The sequence below is a fragment of the Bubalus bubalis genome, chromosome 13 (assembly GCF_019923935.1).
Source record: "Bubalus bubalis isolate 160015118507 breed Murrah chromosome 13, NDDB_SH_1, whole genome shotgun sequence".
NCBI classification, from domain to species: Eukaryota; Metazoa; Chordata; class Mammalia; order Artiodactyla; family Bovidae; genus Bubalus; species Bubalus bubalis.
Window position 1 is genome coordinate 20207469 of NC_059169.1, and position 16139 is coordinate 20223607.

The window sequence follows — 16139 nt, forward strand, 5'->3', positions numbered from 1 at the left end:
AAATGATGGCTTTATTCCTAAACATTTAACAATCTGGTGTTGATGTTCAGTCTTAAATTTCTGACGTGTCCCCTGGTTCCTAATGGATCTTAGCATTTGACTTGATTGTAGAGCAAAGCAAAAGCTTTGTGTTCCTTATATCCTGGTCTTTTGACAGGCCAGGATCCTAGTATTCTTGCACTTGCATCTTTTTGTTTTATTTATTTTAAGATTTTTGTTTATTTTTGTTTTTTTGGCTGGGCCATGCAGCTTGTAGGATCTTTGTTCCCTGACCGGAGGTCAAACCCCGGCTCTCAGCGGTGAGAGCATGAAGTTGTCACCGCTGGGTAGCTAGGGAATTCCTGCATCTTTTTATTTTGGAAGGAAATGATACGGTATGGCAGCCTCCCTTCTGCTCCTCTCCACCACAAAAGGGGGGGTGGGAAATACCTTGATTTGATACAAAATCAGATTAATAGTAAAATTTTTGATTGCCTGAAGTTGTAGCGCTGTTCTCAGTCTGTTTTCTAAAAGTTGCTCCTTTTGGCCTGCCTCAACTCCTGGCTTGCCCAGGACAGTCCTGACTTACACTCCTTAATCACACTGTAATTATTAACAGCACCCTGTTTTACTCCTAGCGGTATCTTAGTGATAGTGACAGTGAAGTCGCTCAGTCGTGTCCGACTCTTTGTGACCCCATGGACTGTAGCCTATCAGGCTCCTCCGTCCATGGGATTTTCCAGGCAAGAGTACTGGAGTGGATTGCCATTTCCTTCTCCAGGGGATCGTCCCGACCCAGGAATCGAACCCAGGTCTCCCGCATTGTAGGCAGACGTTTTACCATCTGAGCCACCAGGGAAGCCCAGCAGTATCTTAGGTTGGATGATAAATAATATGGTCGCTCTAACAGAGCTAAGTTCATATTCCATAAAATATGTTCCTCCCTCTCCAGTGGGTTCAGTCCCTGGGTGGGAAAGATCCCCTGGAGAAGGGAATGGCAACCCAGTCCAGTATTCTTGCCTGGAGATCCCTTGGGCAGAGGAGCCTGGCAGGCTACAGTCCATGGGGTCGCAAAATGCTGGACATGACTGAGCAACTAACACACACACACACACACACGCACTCCCGTGGAGTATGGGCAGGAACTGTGGACAGAGTTCAGCTAAACTTTGATGTATTTGAGTAATGACAAGTGAAAGCCTGTTACTGTCAGCACTTGAGCAGGTATCCTTCTAAGATAATCCCTGACCTGTGATTTGTACGTGCGTGTGATGGCTGTGAAAACTGCAAGGAGAGTGTGTGCTCCTGGAGGTGGCACGTGGGCATCTGGGTTGCTTGGTCCTCCCAGCCGTGGGCCCCCGGGGAATGCACAGAGTCACTGGGGCTGAAGGTGTATACAAGTCCAGCCAGTGAAGGTGCTTATCTCCAGCTGAGCCAGCTGAACAGAAAGCCAAGAAGAGGGCACTTTGAACCAGGCACCAGGGAAGCCCTGGGTTAGGTGGAGAGGCTGGCAGTTCCCCATATGACCCGCACCCTCACCGTCTTAGGTAGCTAAGATGATAGACTGGTTACACTGCTTTTGCAGTGGGTTGGAGGAAGAACAGGCCGAGGGTTCTGAGGGGCGTGGGGGCTCCCTTGGGCTCAGCCAAGGCAGAGGACCCTGTCCTCTGCCCTGTTGGAAGGACCCCATGTCTGAGGTGAGGCTCAGTAAGTGACTTTGAACTCTGTGCTGACTGTCCTGGCTGGTAACCAGCTGTGTGATCTCAATCTTGGTCCAGATCCAATCTGAGCCAGTTTCTTTATTCGCCCAATTGAACATGTTAGCATTAGCCCCGTGGGTGGATAGAAAGGAGATATTAGATGTCAGCCACCTTTGCTGCTTTCCTCGGGGACCTCAAGCCCAGCTACTATCTCTCCCAGGTTCCCTGGTTCTCTCCCTTCTACAGGACATTCTTTTATGCTCTCTGTTGCTTAAGAGGCAAACACTTAGCATCTCAGGATTTTTCTTTAAGTGCTTTAGGCCTTTGGGCTTCTGCCCTGCTGTTCCTTTGGCTTGGAACAGGATGAACCACTTGTCCTTCGGGTCTTGGTCCTCACCTGGCCTCCTTGGTGAGCTGTGTTCTTCACCCCGTCTAAAGTGGCGGCCCCCACCCTCAGTCATGTCTCCCTGTTTTATTTTCTGTCTCGTTATTATCATTGTTCTTGACCTGTCTCTATAATTTGATTATCATTCCTCTTCTAAAGTTTGAACTCTGTAAAAAAAAAAAAAAAAAAAAAAAAAAAAAAGACCCCATCTAAGGTCTCGGAGAAGGCAATGGCACCCCAGTCCAGTACTCTTGCCTGGAAAATCCCATGGACGGAGGAGCCTGGTAGGCTGCAGTCCATGGGGTCTCTAAGGGTCAGACATGACTGAGCGACTTAACTTTCACTTTCCACTTTCATGCATTGGAGAAGGAAATGGCAACCCACTCCAGTGTTCTTGCCTGGAGAATCCCATGGACAGAGAAGCCTGGTAGTCTGCAGTCCATGAGGTCGCACAGAGTCGGACACAATTGAAGCGACTTAGTAGTAGTAGTATTAGTAAGGTCTAGAACCTAGAAAAGTGTCTTACTTAATGGGTGATGAAGATTAATTTGAATTAATGTTATAATTCTGGTTTCCCTATAGTCCTGTGGTTGAGATTCCTAGTGAAAAAAAGCTTGTGGGTTGCATCCTTTTTTATTAATAAAGGGGTCATGCATATCCTATGTTTTGAGGGCTACTTCCCAGGGGATTGAGGGAGAAAGGTCTCATCTTGATATGCCTCTCTTGACGATGGCATTCAGCTCACGGGCTGGTTTAGGGCTGGGAGACAGAACAGCCTGGATCCAAGGTGACACTTCAGTTCAGGCGCTCCGTTGTGTCGACTCTTTGCGACCCCATAGACTGCAGCACACCAGGCCTCCCCATCCATCACCAACTCCCGGAGTTTACTCAAACTCATGTCCATTGAGTCACAGGCCATCCATAAAGAATCTCCTGCAGAGCATTCTCCCTGTTGACAAAACCTCTTTCTGTTGTTTTCGATTGCTTTTTTTCCACCTCTGCAAGCTTTTGTGCTTATAGGAAACATTTTTTTTTTTTAAGCAAATGGGAGAATGTACCAAAATTATTAAGGAAGCTGTTTTAGCCTGTCCTCAGATTCACTAGGGAGTTTTCTCTCTCTCTACTTAACTTCCAATCAAATAAGCCCTTTAATAATAAATAGACCACATACAGAGAGGCTTTTCAAAAGATGTTTTTGTTCTTTCTGGATATGCAGTTAGCTATTTAAGCTAAGGGTTGTTATGTTCGTAATTGACCTATAATGCTTCAAAGAATGAACTGGTTTAGCTGGAATTTTCCTAAAGTCTGTCCTGTTGACTTTGTATTGCCCAGATAGAAAGTGTATGATTTATAATTAGCCTTCCCCCTTTAACTCTGAGTAATAGGCAGAAAGGCTATTAGATTTTTAAATTGGTAAATTTTGTACAGCTGTTCTCAATATTGTGTAAAGAATTCCACATTGTCGGTCTGGACTCTGCTGAGAGAGACGAGTTGCCTAGAAGACAGACGGACAGGATAGTCTTAAAGAAGGACTGACCTGTTGCGGAAGAGTGGTTTTATATTCAAAGCCAGTGTGGGTGCTGGGGGTTTTTCCATTACACCCTCTGCCTCAGGGCTGTTGGGCCTTGTCTGTTTTATTTATGGAGCTTAAGCATCTTGCAGTAGTTCAGTCGCTCAGTCATGTTTGATGCTTTGCGACCCCATGAATCGCAGCATGCCAGGCCTCCCTGTCCATCACCAACTCACAGAGTTTACTCAAACTCATGTCCATCAAGTCGGTGATGTCATCTAGCCATCTCATCCTCTGTCGTCCCCTTCTCCTCCTGCCCCCAATCCCTCCCAGCGTCAGAGTCTTTTCCAGTGAGTCAACTCTTCGCATGAGGTGGCCAAAGTACTGGAGTTTCAGCTTCAGCATCAGTCCTTCCAAAGAACACCCAGGACTGATCTCCTTTAGAATGGACTGGTTGGATCTCCGTGCACTCTCAAGAGTCATCTCCAACACCACAGTTCAAAAACATCAATTCAAAAGCATTTATTCATGAGCACTGGAAAAACCATAGCCTTGACTAGACAGACCTTTGTCGGCAAAGTAATGTCTCTGCTTTTTAGTATGCTATCTAGGTTGGTCATAACTTTCCTTCCAAGGAGTAAACGTCTTTTAATTTCATGTCTGCAGTCACCATCTGCAGTGATTTTGGAGCCCAAAAAAATAAAGTCAGCCACTGTTTCCCTATTTGCCATGAAGTGATGGGACCAAATGCCATGATCTTAGTTTTCTGATTGTTGAGCTTTAAGCCAACTTTTTCACTCTCCAAATATGAACTCAAATCACTGCTTTTTGGGGAAGGAAATGGCAACCCACAACCCACTCCCAGAGATGGGGGAGCCTGGTGGGCTGTGGTCTATGGGGTCGCACAGAGTCAGACACAACTGAAGTGACTTAGCAGCAAGCAAAGAACTATCCTGTATAAATGACTTAACTGCCTCTTTACTGCCCTTCTCACTCAGGGGGCTGCCCGCACCCTTTCTCTCCAAGTGTGTGCATCTCTGCCTTTCTCCTCTCTTAACTGAACAAACTGTTTCTTTGTGTGCTCTCCCTCTTGTTGTAACGCTGTGTCTAATAATAAACTTTGTACCTGCATTTACAAAAAAAAAAATCACGGCTTTTTTTTTTTTTTAACTGTTTGCATTTTCTCCTAATCATGTAGTTTGGTGACATAGAAATTCAGTGAAAAGGTAGGCTCAACTACTTTATTATTCTATTTACTTGGAGGAAAATCATAGCTGTGTTATCAGCTGCACTTGTTTTCAAACCTCATACCATTTGCCACAAAATATTTTGGATTGTAGGGCAACATCGGCCAGGGGCTGAAGTCTCTGTCAGTGTTCCTGCCTTAAATATTAAAAATCAGTTGCAAAAAATATAAATAAATAAAAATTAGTTGCCATGCTGTACGGTTCAGTGGTAAAGGATCTGCCTGCCAATGTAAGAGATGCAAGTTCGATCCCTGGGTCTGGAAGATCCCCTGGAGGAGGAAATGGCAAACCACTCTAGTATTCTTGCCTAGGAAATCCATGAACAGAGGAGCCTGGTGGACTAGTCCACGGGGTCTCAGAGAGTCAGCCATGACTGAGTGAATTAGCAGGTCAGGTCATCTTATAGAGGCATCTAATGGTCATGCCTGAGGAGAAAGAAGCTTGGGCAAAAACATGAAGAGCTGAAGTAGGTTGTTAAGAAAACCCTGGAGCCAGTTGGAAGAGGCATTGAACAGAACAAAAGGGTCCATGGTGCTGCACCAAGAGTCCTCTACCCTCCCAGTGGAACAGAAGGAAATGCATCAGATGCTGCCTCAGTGAACAGGGTGCCTTTTTTGTCAACTTACTGTGTTTTCAGTGACTTCCTCTGGGGAATTGAAGGCACAGTGCGAGTCTGATAGGTGGACCTGAAGAGTCATGACCCCAGGGGAAGGGACCAGGAACAAAAAGCAGCAGTAACAGAGGGTGTTATTCCGGACCTCACGCCTGAGCCAAGTTGACAGCTACGGAAAGTCTGCACAAGACAGAATTGCACCCTGAAATTCACTCCTGTGTTGAAGGGGGCCCTTGTTTGTCCCTTCTGAATGAATCATCGGAGAATGAGAATGTCTAAAAATTAGAACTATGCTGTGAGGAGACTTTGGGGGATGAAAGTTTGGAAATTTGGGGGAAGCTCCAAATAAGTGTTCTGAATAAATTGTATTTGAAATAGAGATAATGAATTGGAATTGATGCATCTTCTTGATTTTTTTTTTTTTTTTTGATGGCAGAGTATCTGTTTTTCTTCTCCTTTTTGGGTACATAAGATCAGTGGGGTTACATATGAGACATAGGTTTGTTTTTGTGTTAAGTATTTTGTGCAAGAATTTAGTTCTGCCCAGAATAGACTTTGCAATATGTATTAGGGGATTTGGGGAAATGAACACAGTAAAGACAGCCTGTGGCCTCGTGGGGCTTGAACCCTCCACTGAAAGTAGAGAGGGTTGATTTAGATTTCTTATTTGGCTGAAATTTGTGGCAATTCTAACAGCGGTTGGCTGGAAGGTGCTTTCTTTCCTGGCTATGGAAGGTTTTTCCTAAGCACACGAACAGTGTGAGATGTTGTCTCAGGTCCCTGATATTAAGCAGTCTGCACCTCTTTGAGGTCATCCAATAATTTAGATTTCTCATGCATCCCAATTCGGGCTTCCCAGGTAGCTGAGTGAGTGGTAAAGCATCTCTGCCTGCAAATGCAGGAGACGCAGGTTCGATTCCTGGGTCAGGAAGATCCCCTGGAGGAGGACATGGAAACTGACTCCAGTGTTCTTGCCTGGAGAATCCCATGGACAGAGGAGTCTGGTGGGCTACATACAGTCCATGGGGTCGCAAAGAGTTGGACCTGACTAAGTAACTGAGCGTGCGTGTACATACACACCCATGAATGCCAACTCAGATGGCTTTTTCTTAGACTTCGTGGGCAGAGGCTTGCGATGAGAGTTCTTGGGGAAAGCTGAGGGGAAGGGTTGGAGCTTCCGGAATATTACCCTAGCTTTGGTTTAATGGTGATTTTAGGTTGAGGGAACGCTCTCCCTTCTCCTGATTTCATGCAAAGCCATGTCGTGTTCTGTGCCCTGTTTCTCTTAGGCCTAACGTCTGCTGCTCTAAATAGCAAATGAACATGAAGTTGAGTAAGCTTCACCTTAAACCTCAAAGAAGTTCCATTGCAAACTGGAGCTATCGTGGGAGTTATTGCCAAGTTCTCATCTGTTTCTTGCAAAATTTTGGACAAACAGGGTGATATTTATATGCAGGTCTTATAAACCCTGGACTGCTAGGATGTCCAGGGCTGCAAATATTTGCCCAGGTTTTATACAGACAGTCTGTTAACGATAGCTGTGGTCTCAGAGAGTAAACAACTTCCACATGGACTTCTGTGTGAGACTGGCATGGCTGGTGGGGCCTGTGTGTGCTCCCCTCTTGTCCTCTACCACTTGGCCAGCTGTTGGTGTTCTGTGCTCTGGATATCTCACTGTTGACAGCCCTGTGCTCTGACTCAGGGTGGCAGATACTGTTTTTAGTAGAACCCAGCCAACTGGTATCACGTTGCACATACTAAAGCAATCTGTCTGCAGCTGTCTCTGAATTCATTTGCTAGCTGCACTTTGAGACCAGAGTTAATCATAGGGCTGAGTTAAATTCTGTCATGGGTCAGGAGAGAAAGGCCAGCAGGCTATTTCTGGTTGGGTCTATTTTGGCATGACTTCTACTGCTCATCATTGGACTGCCATCTCTGAGGCATCAGAAAGCAGAACCTCTTCGATGGGTGGCTCCGCAGACCAGCAGTATTGCCGTCACCTGGAGCTTGGGCGAAAGGTATTCTCAGGTCCTGCCACAGGCTTAGTGAATCAGAATCTGTATTTGACCAAGGTCTCCAGGTGATTCAAATCCATGGGGCTAGGCCAGGCTCCTCTTGTCTTCTGCTTCGCTGAAGCAGGTTCTGAGGGTGGAAGAAGAGAGCGTGGAGAAGGTGTGCTCATGGTTTTAAGGTCTGGGTCCTGTGTGTGAGTCACACACAGCCCTTTTATCTCCCACATCACATGGTCTCACCTAGCTGCAGGAGGCTTGGGAAATAGAGTCAGACCATGTAACAGGAGTAAGAAAAGGAAGGATCAGACTCAGAAATGGGCAAAGCAGTGGATTAGCTGAGCTACGCTGTGGATGGAGTTCAGCTGTAAACATTATGCCCAGCTTTCTTTTTGTTACTCCTTTTATTTTTTTCTTAACTCATTATACCAAAAGATTAAAAAAAAATATGCTTATTGCTGATGAGAGGAAAAGATTAATTTTATTGCTAAGCTCATATAACACCAATATTATGATTGGGTGACTCACTTTCACAGAGGAAATAACCCAACATCTACGACTGATGTAAGATGTGGATTTCCCCCTAGTCTTCCCTTCCGTGTCATGATGGAAAATGGCAAGCATATATATAAAGCAGAGGGAGCACACATCTGTGAGTGTCAGCAAGCAGACCGCCTCATGGCAAATCTTGATTCAACTCACTTCTGACTCACTTCCTGTCCTAAACATGAACTGTCCGTTTTTTTTTTTTTTGCAAGTCTGATGAGTGAAGAATGCTGTTATGGGTTGCATTGTGTCCCTGTAAAACTTATGTGTTGAAACCCTAGTGCCCAGGACCTCAGAAAGTGACTGTTGTTTGGACATTGGGCCTTCAAAGAGATGATAGGTGAAAATTAAGGTGTTAGTGTGGGCACTAATCCAGTATGACTGGTGTCCTTGTAAGAAGAGAAATATTGGACACTAGTGATGAATATGCATAGAGGAAAAGGGCCTGTGAAGACGCATAGGAGGTGGCTGTCTGTAAACCAAGGGGAGAGACCTCTGAGGACACCAACTCGGCCAGCACCTTCATCTTGGACTTTTAACCTCCAGAACTGTGAGCAGCTTCCATAATTTTAAGTCACATAGTCTGTGGCGTTTTGTTGTAGCAGCTCTAGAAAACAAATAATAAATGGTATATGGAATACAAATGGGACACCTACCGTTGCTGTGTTTCTTTTCCTTTTTAAAGGAAGTGCACTGTAACCTGCTTTTCTTAATAAGCCTCTGTACACATTTGTTTTACAAGTCTTTGTAGGAAAGGGTCAATATGATTATATACACTCATACAGACCTGCTAAATTATCACATTGTATATCATCTCGCTTCATATTTTTGTTTTTTGCTCTGTGTCATGCAACAGGCACAGAATATTAGAAAAACAAAGCCATAGTTTTAGAGAATTATTATAAACTTAATACCTTGTAAGTTAACCAGGTCATGAAAGAAGGTTCTGCCAGCTCTGCTTGCTACCCTCCAGCATTCTATTCCAGTCACAAGCCCTTCCCTTTCCTCAAAAAGAAAAACCAGCTTCAAACTCTTCAGGGTCTATATTTCTTTTAACTTTTCATCGGTGTACCTGTAATGTATTTATTTATTTAGTTTGAGTTTTAGTTAGTCTGCATACTCTGGGTTCACATTCTGCCTCTTTTTGGAATGCAGTATAATTTAATATAGGCAGCACCTTTTGGTAACTAACACAGATCCTATATTTTTAAAATAGCTCTAAAATATTCCAGCATGTTACCATATTTTAGCAATATATCTGTTTTGGGACACTTGCAATTTGGCTACTTTCTAAGGAAGTATTTCAAGTATAATCATCATATCTGGACTGACTGTTTAATTCCAAACCATATAACCCATTCATCCTGAAACTACAGATGAAAATACATGTCTCTGCCCCAGGTGCTGGTCTGTGCACTGGGGAGAGAAAGTGCTGGCCTTCTCTCCCAAGCTTCAGAGCTTAGCTCTGTGGAGTAATTTCTAAAAGTTAAATTTCTGAGGCAAAGGATACACTGGCTTTGTATTAATAGCTTTAATGAAACCTATCTGGATGGTTTTAAAGAAAAATTGGATCAATTTGAAATATGCCAATGTTGTAATTGGGTCTATGTTGACTTTGGAGGGAAAAATAAAATTGGGTCTGGCATGGTACCTTCAAATTATTCTGATTCCCAGCAAGGCCGATGTTTCCCCAACACCAATTACTGTTGGGTTTCCTGAACAGGTTGACTGTTTCTCTCTCTGTCGTGGCCCCTTGGGCTTCCCTGTTGGCTCAGTGGTAAAGGATCTGCCTGCCATTGCAGGAGATAATCCCTCGGGATTCTATCTCTGGGTCAGGAAGATCCCCTGGAGAAGGAAATGACAGCCCACTCCAGTGTTCTTGCCTGGGAAATCCCATGGACAGAGGAGCCTGGCGGGCTACAGTCCATGGGGTCACAAGGAGTCAGACACAACTAAGCGACTCAGTAACAGGGGCTCCTTAGCAGTGAGGCAGGGCCCAGTCTTCTCCTCACAGGTGTCCCTGACTCAAGTCCTTCTGCTTACTAGTGTGGTCCCTGGTGCTTGGAATTCGTCCCTCAAGAGCTTTTCTCCTACCTCCTGCCAGTTACCGATCTCCATTTCCACCACTGTGTGGAGGCTTAGACCTCTTCCACTCCTGAGTTAGTGGTCAGTGGTGGCCAGACTGGTAGACATGAGGGGTCACCAGTGACAGAGCCCTGTGCATCCCCTTTCAGTAGCTGATCTGCTAGGCAGTATTTTGAATCCTTTGCCCATCCTTTCCTCAGGCATCCATCCGCCACAGGTAGATTCTAAGGTGAGAGAGAGATCTTTGACTTAACCCATTGTAAGCTTCCTCAGGCCAGGTACCTCAAAGCATGAGTTTTTGCTTCTAGTCAATCATTTAACTGACCTTGGCGACTTGGGCCTGTTTTCCTCTCTGGGGCTCTTGGACTGCACTAGGTTTTTCCAAAGAGGGTTCTAGCTCTCACCTCCTATGATCTAATAATCATTGACCACCGCCCATCTTTCCTAGAGAGACCGTTCTCCGTGTGGTTCGTGACCAAATCCACGAGGAATGCTTGCTTAAAACGCAGATTCTTCATCTCCACCCCAGTTCTGGGGAGTCGGAACCCCAGTGAGTGAGGTCTGTGTCTATTTTGAAGAAGCTTCTCAGGTGATTTCATTGTAGATTAAAATGTGGGAAGTCTATCCTAGAGCGTGTGGCCACCAGGCAAGAGGAGGGAGCTCTTAAAACATTCCTAGTCTCTTCCTTCAGAGTTGGCAGAAGTGTTCATGGTGATGGAAATAGGTCTAGGACCACAGTTGTGTATCAGCTGAGGGAAGGACAGGGAGGTTGTGGGAGAAAGAGGTGGTCAAAGCAGGGGGAGCCAGTTGGTGAACAGACCTCTCAGCCAGCAGAACGTTTCTTGAGGTGTGAGCTGATAATGTGTGATCTTAAGCTCTAGGGAAGAGTCCCCCTTAACGCTGAAGTCTGGCCCCAACTCCCTGGAGCTGACCCAAGCCTCACAGGTGAAGGGCATGTTCCTCCCCAAGACTGCCCTCTATTCAGAAACCAGCTCTCAGTCCCAAGGTCCCCAGGCCACCCTCACTTTTGACCAACTGGCTACAAATTTAGGGGTTCCCACCACCCCCTCCTGTTCACTAATTCATCGAAACAACTGAACACTGTTTTGTTCTGGCAAACAGATTCAAACTGGAAGGCTGAGGTTTGAGAGGGTCCCAGTCTCTAGGCTTCCTTGTCTTACCCCAGTGGAAACAGGTCGTGTCACTCTCCCAGCACATCAGTGTGTCTTGATACTCAGAGTATGGCCAACCAGGAAATCACCCCCAAGATTTGGAATCCACAGTTTCTACTGGGGATTCATTATGCATGCATCACGAAATGGACCGCTGGCTATGTGATTGATCTTATCTTCAGACCCCCTGTATGAAGATCAGACTGAAAGCATGTGACTCACAAGCGCAGCCTTCTAAGTCCATGGTTGGTCTTCCTGGTATGGCGAGCCCCCATCTTGAGTCATCTGTTAGCATAACGTTTATGGGGCCAGGCATGAGTCACCTTGTTAGCAAAAATCATCAGAGTTCACACTAATGTTACTTGGAAAATTCCATGGACTTAGAGGAATGAGGACAAGTAGCAGTCACAGTCTTTTTTTTTTTTTTTTTAGCTTTATTGAAGTAAATTGACAAAATTGTAAGATATTTGCTTTACAGTTTCAGTTGATAAATGTATGCATTGTGGAAAGATTCCATCAAGTTAACTAATATTGATACATTCATCACCCCATGGTTACCTTTTTTGGGTGAAAACATGTTATTTCTACTTTCTTAGCAAATTTCAGTTGTACAATACACTGTTAGCAACTGTATTCACCATGCTTTATATTAGACCCTCAGACCTTATTCATCTTAGAACTTGAAAGTATGTGTTCTTTTACCAGCTTTCCCTTTTTATTCCCAGCCTCCCTCCAAGCCCCTGGCAACCACTTTTCTTTTGTTTCAAGTTTGACTTGAAAAAGATTCTGCATGCAGTATTTGTCTTTCTCTGACTTACTTCACAAAGAAAACATAATGCCTTCTAGGTACATCCATGTTGTCACAAATAACAGGATTGCTTTTTTAAAGGCTGAATAATATTCCGTTGTTTTTATGTGTGTTGGGGTGAGTGTGTCTGTGCGCACATATGCATGCATTCCTGTACATGTATATTAGTGTCACAGTTTCTTTATCCATTCATTTGTCACTGGACGTGGAGGTCGTTTCCTTGCCTTGAGTGTTGTGGTTAATGCTGCAGTGAGCATGGGAGTACAGGTATCTCTTTGAGATAAAGATTTCATTCCTTCGGATGTTTACCCCAAAGTAGGATTGCTGGCCTGTATGGTAGTTCCATTTTTAACTTTTTGCAGAACCTGCATACTGTTTTCCATAGTGGCTACACCAGTTTACATTCCAACAGTGTATGAGGGTTCCCTTTTCTGTATATACTTTCTAACACTTATTTCCGGAGAAGGCAATGGCACCCCACTCCAGTACTCTTGCCTGGAAAATCCCATGGATGGAGGAGCCTGGTAGGCTGTAGTATATGGGGTCGCTAAGAGTCGGACACGACTGAGCGACTTCCCTTTCCCTTTTCACTTTCATGCATTGGAGAAGGAAATGGCAACCCACTCCAGTGTTCTTGCCTGGAGAATCCCAGGGACGGGGGAGCCTGGTGGGCTGCCGTCTATGGGGTTGCACAGAGTCGGACACGACTGAAGTGACTTAGCAGCAGCAGCAGCAGCAGCAGCAACACTTATTTCTCATCTATTTTGCTGACAGCCATTCTGACCGGTGTGAGATGATATCTCAAAGTGGTTTTGATTTGTATTTTCCTAGTGATTAGTGATATTAAGCATCTTTTCATGGGTCTGTGGGCCATCTTTTTACTTTCTTTGAAAAAATGTCTATTAAGATCCTTCACCTGTGTTTTAATCAAGTTTTTTGTTTGTTTGATATAAGTACAACTACTCTCCTTTTTTTTTGTTTCTGTTTGCATAAAATATTTTTCCATTCTCACACTTTTAGGTTGTGTAAGCTGAAGTGACTCATATACAGACAACATAAGGATGGGTCTTTTTTTTTTATCCATTCAGGTACTCTGTGTCTTTTGGAGAATTTAGTCTATTTACATTTATAGGAATTATTTATAGATGTGGGCTTACTGTTGCTATTTTGTTAACTGCTTTCTGGTTGTTTATGCTTTGTACCTCATTCTCTTGCCCTCTTTGTGATTTGATGCTTTTCTGTAGTGTGCCTCTGACTGCACGCATAACTGGTTTACCCGTATAGGCTGTTTTAGGCCCAGGTTCCTGTGTTGTATTTAGTTGTCATATCTCTTTAGTATACTTCAATATGGAATGACTCCATTTGCTCATGTCCTTGACATTTTTGAAGAATACAGACCATTATGGTGTAGACTGTTCTTCAATTTGGGTTTGTCTGATATTTCTTCATAGCAGGAATACTGAGAGAATACAGTACTCAGTAAATCTTATGCACCTGCCCTCCACTTGCCTCATTTCTGGAAGGTAACTTTTGTCACTTGATTAAGATGGTGTTTGCCAGGTTTCTCCATGTATTAAATAATTTATCAGCTGAAGCCACTCCCCTCTGCAATGTCGTTAGAATATAGTAATGCAGTTGATTTTTTATTTTTGGGTCTATCCTACAAATCTGATGTAATAGTATTGTCTTCAGTCATTGAAAAAGTAGAAAGTACAAAATTGAAAAAGTAGAAAGTTGGACTTTTTACTCTTCTAAAACTATGTGTATTTGTTACTTCTCTACCTGTGTTCTTCCCCTCTTTTGTTAGCTGTTTGCATCATTACTAACAGTTCAATGAGCCATCCATTTCTTACATTTTGTTTTAATGAGAATGAACATAATGTAATGTGTCTTGCTCATGAGCAGAGTTGCTCATGGATATAGTTTTTTATACATTATTATATAGAACATATATTACAGAGTTTTTAATATGTCACTGGCATGCTGATCTTAAGGAATTTAATTAAGAATTAATTTGAGGACTTCTGGTGGTCCAGCAGTTAAGAATCTGTGTGCCAGTGTCAGGGACATGGGTTCGATCCCTGGTCTGGGAAGATTCCACCTACATGCCATGGAGCAACGAGGCTCATGTGCCACAACCCTTGAGCCAGTGTGGCAGCTACTGAAACGCACGTGCCTGGAGCCTGTGCTCTGCCACCAGAGAGGCCCAGGTACACAATGAAAAGTAGCCCCCGCTGGCCACAATTAGGGAAAGCCCGTGTGTAGCAACGAAGACCCACTGCAACCAAACTAATGTTTAAAAAAAGAAATTAATTTGATATAGAGTTACTATTTCAGTTTATATTACATAGGATAATAAAATAAGTTGCAGCATTTTTTAATTGATTTGACTTTCTAGGGTTAACTAGTAATGGGATGTTGAATTTTAAACTGATTGTTGATTCACCTGGGTTATCTCTATGGTAGTCTGGTTCAGTTCAGTTCAGTCACTCAGTTGTGTCGGACTCTTAGCGACCCCATGAATTGCAGCATGCCAGGCCTCCCTGTCCATCACCAACCCCCGGAGTTCACTCAAACTCACGTCCATCGAGTCGGTGATGCCATCCAGCCATCTCATCCTCTGTCCTCCCCTTTTCCTGCCCCTGATCCTTCCCAGCATCAGAGTCTTTTCCAATGAGTCAACTCTTCGCATGAGGTAGCCAAAGTACTGGGGTTTCAGCTTTAGCATCATTCCTTTCAAAGAACACTCAGGGCTGATCTCCTTTAGGATGGACTGGTTGGATCTCCTTGCAGTCCAAGGGACTCTGAAGAGTCTTCTCCAACACCACAGTTCAAAAGCATCAATTCTTCGGTAGAGCTCCAGAATTAGGACCAAGCAGAGGACAACCAAGATTAGTGTTACTAGAGGAAAGCTTCGAAATCAAGTTGAATCTAATTTATTTCAGTGAAGCTACATGAATTAATGAAGTAAGTGTATTGGTCACACCTACTTAATATTTCAAAGTCAATGCCTAAGTACTCTCCTTGCCTTCCACAGTCCATTGTCTACAAAATGGCTTAAAAGATTCCACAATTTCCTGTTACTTTTCTTTGTGGCTCAGCTGGTAAAGAATCTGCCTGCAGTGCAGGAGACCTGGGTTGGAAGATCCCCTGGAGAAGGGAAAGGCTACCCTCTCCAGTCTTCTGGCCTGGAGAATTTCATGGACTGTATAGTGTATGGGCAGAGAAGGCAACAGCACCCCACTCCAGTACTCTTGCCTGGAAAATCCCATGGATGGAGGAGCCTGGTAGGCTGCAGTCCATGGGGTCGCTAAGTGTCGGACACGACTGAGCGACTTCCCTTTCCCTTTTCACTTTCATGCATTGGAGAAGGAAATGGCAACCCACTCCAGTGTTCTTGCCTGGAGAATCCCAGGGACGGGGGAGCCTGGTGGGCTGCCGTCTATGGGGTCGCACAGAGTCGGACACGACTGAAGCGACTTAGTAGCAGCAGCAGCATAGTCCATGGGATCGGGAAGAGACGGACATGACTGAATGACTTTCGCTTCACTTCACTTCAGGATAAGTCAACATTTTTTTTCTTATTTAAATAATTCTTTCAGTATTTTAAGTTGTAGCTTGATCAGTAATACAGACACCACTTAAAGTGTTGACAACAGAACACAGAGAATTAGTTAGTGAGGAATGCACAAAAGCTCTCAGAAATTATAGGCTATCACACTTAAGATTTCAGCTGCCCCTGCAATCAGGGAGCAATTTGAAGATTGGCTGAAACTGGTAAAGAATCTGTCTGCAGTGCAGGAGACCTGGGTTCTATTCTTGGGTAGGGAAGATTTCCCGGAGAAGGGCATGGCAACCCAATCTAGTATTCTTGCCTGGGGAATCCCATAGACAGAGGAGTCTGGCAGGCTACAGTGCATAGAGTCACACAGAATCATAAACAACTGAAGCGATTTAGCATGCATGCACAAAGAGGGGACTTCCGTGGCAGTCCAGTTGTTAAGACTCTAAGCTTCAAATGCAGGGGGCATGGGTTTGGTCTCTGGTCAGGGAACTAAGCTATCCCACATGCCATGCAGTGTGAT

The 16139-nt window shown here is 44.3% G+C and overlaps 1 protein-coding gene across 7 annotated transcripts in view; it reads left to right on the top strand.

Annotated features, from left to right (window-relative positions):
- Positions 1-16139, top strand: part of LOC102398488 (ATP-binding cassette sub-family C member 4) — a 171844-nt gene that overhangs the window by 11265 nt on the left and 144440 nt on the right. The window contains exon 1 of one of the 7 annotated variants that reach the window (XM_045162551.1): positions 7195-7452. The exons of 5 other annotated variants lie outside the window; for them this stretch is intronic. The gene's annotated coding sequence lies outside the window, so the exon portion shown is untranslated. Of the gene's footprint in view, positions 1-7194; positions 7453-10518; positions 10634-16139 lie in introns of those variants that run through there. One more of the 7 variants, XM_045162552.1, reaches the window with a different exon arrangement.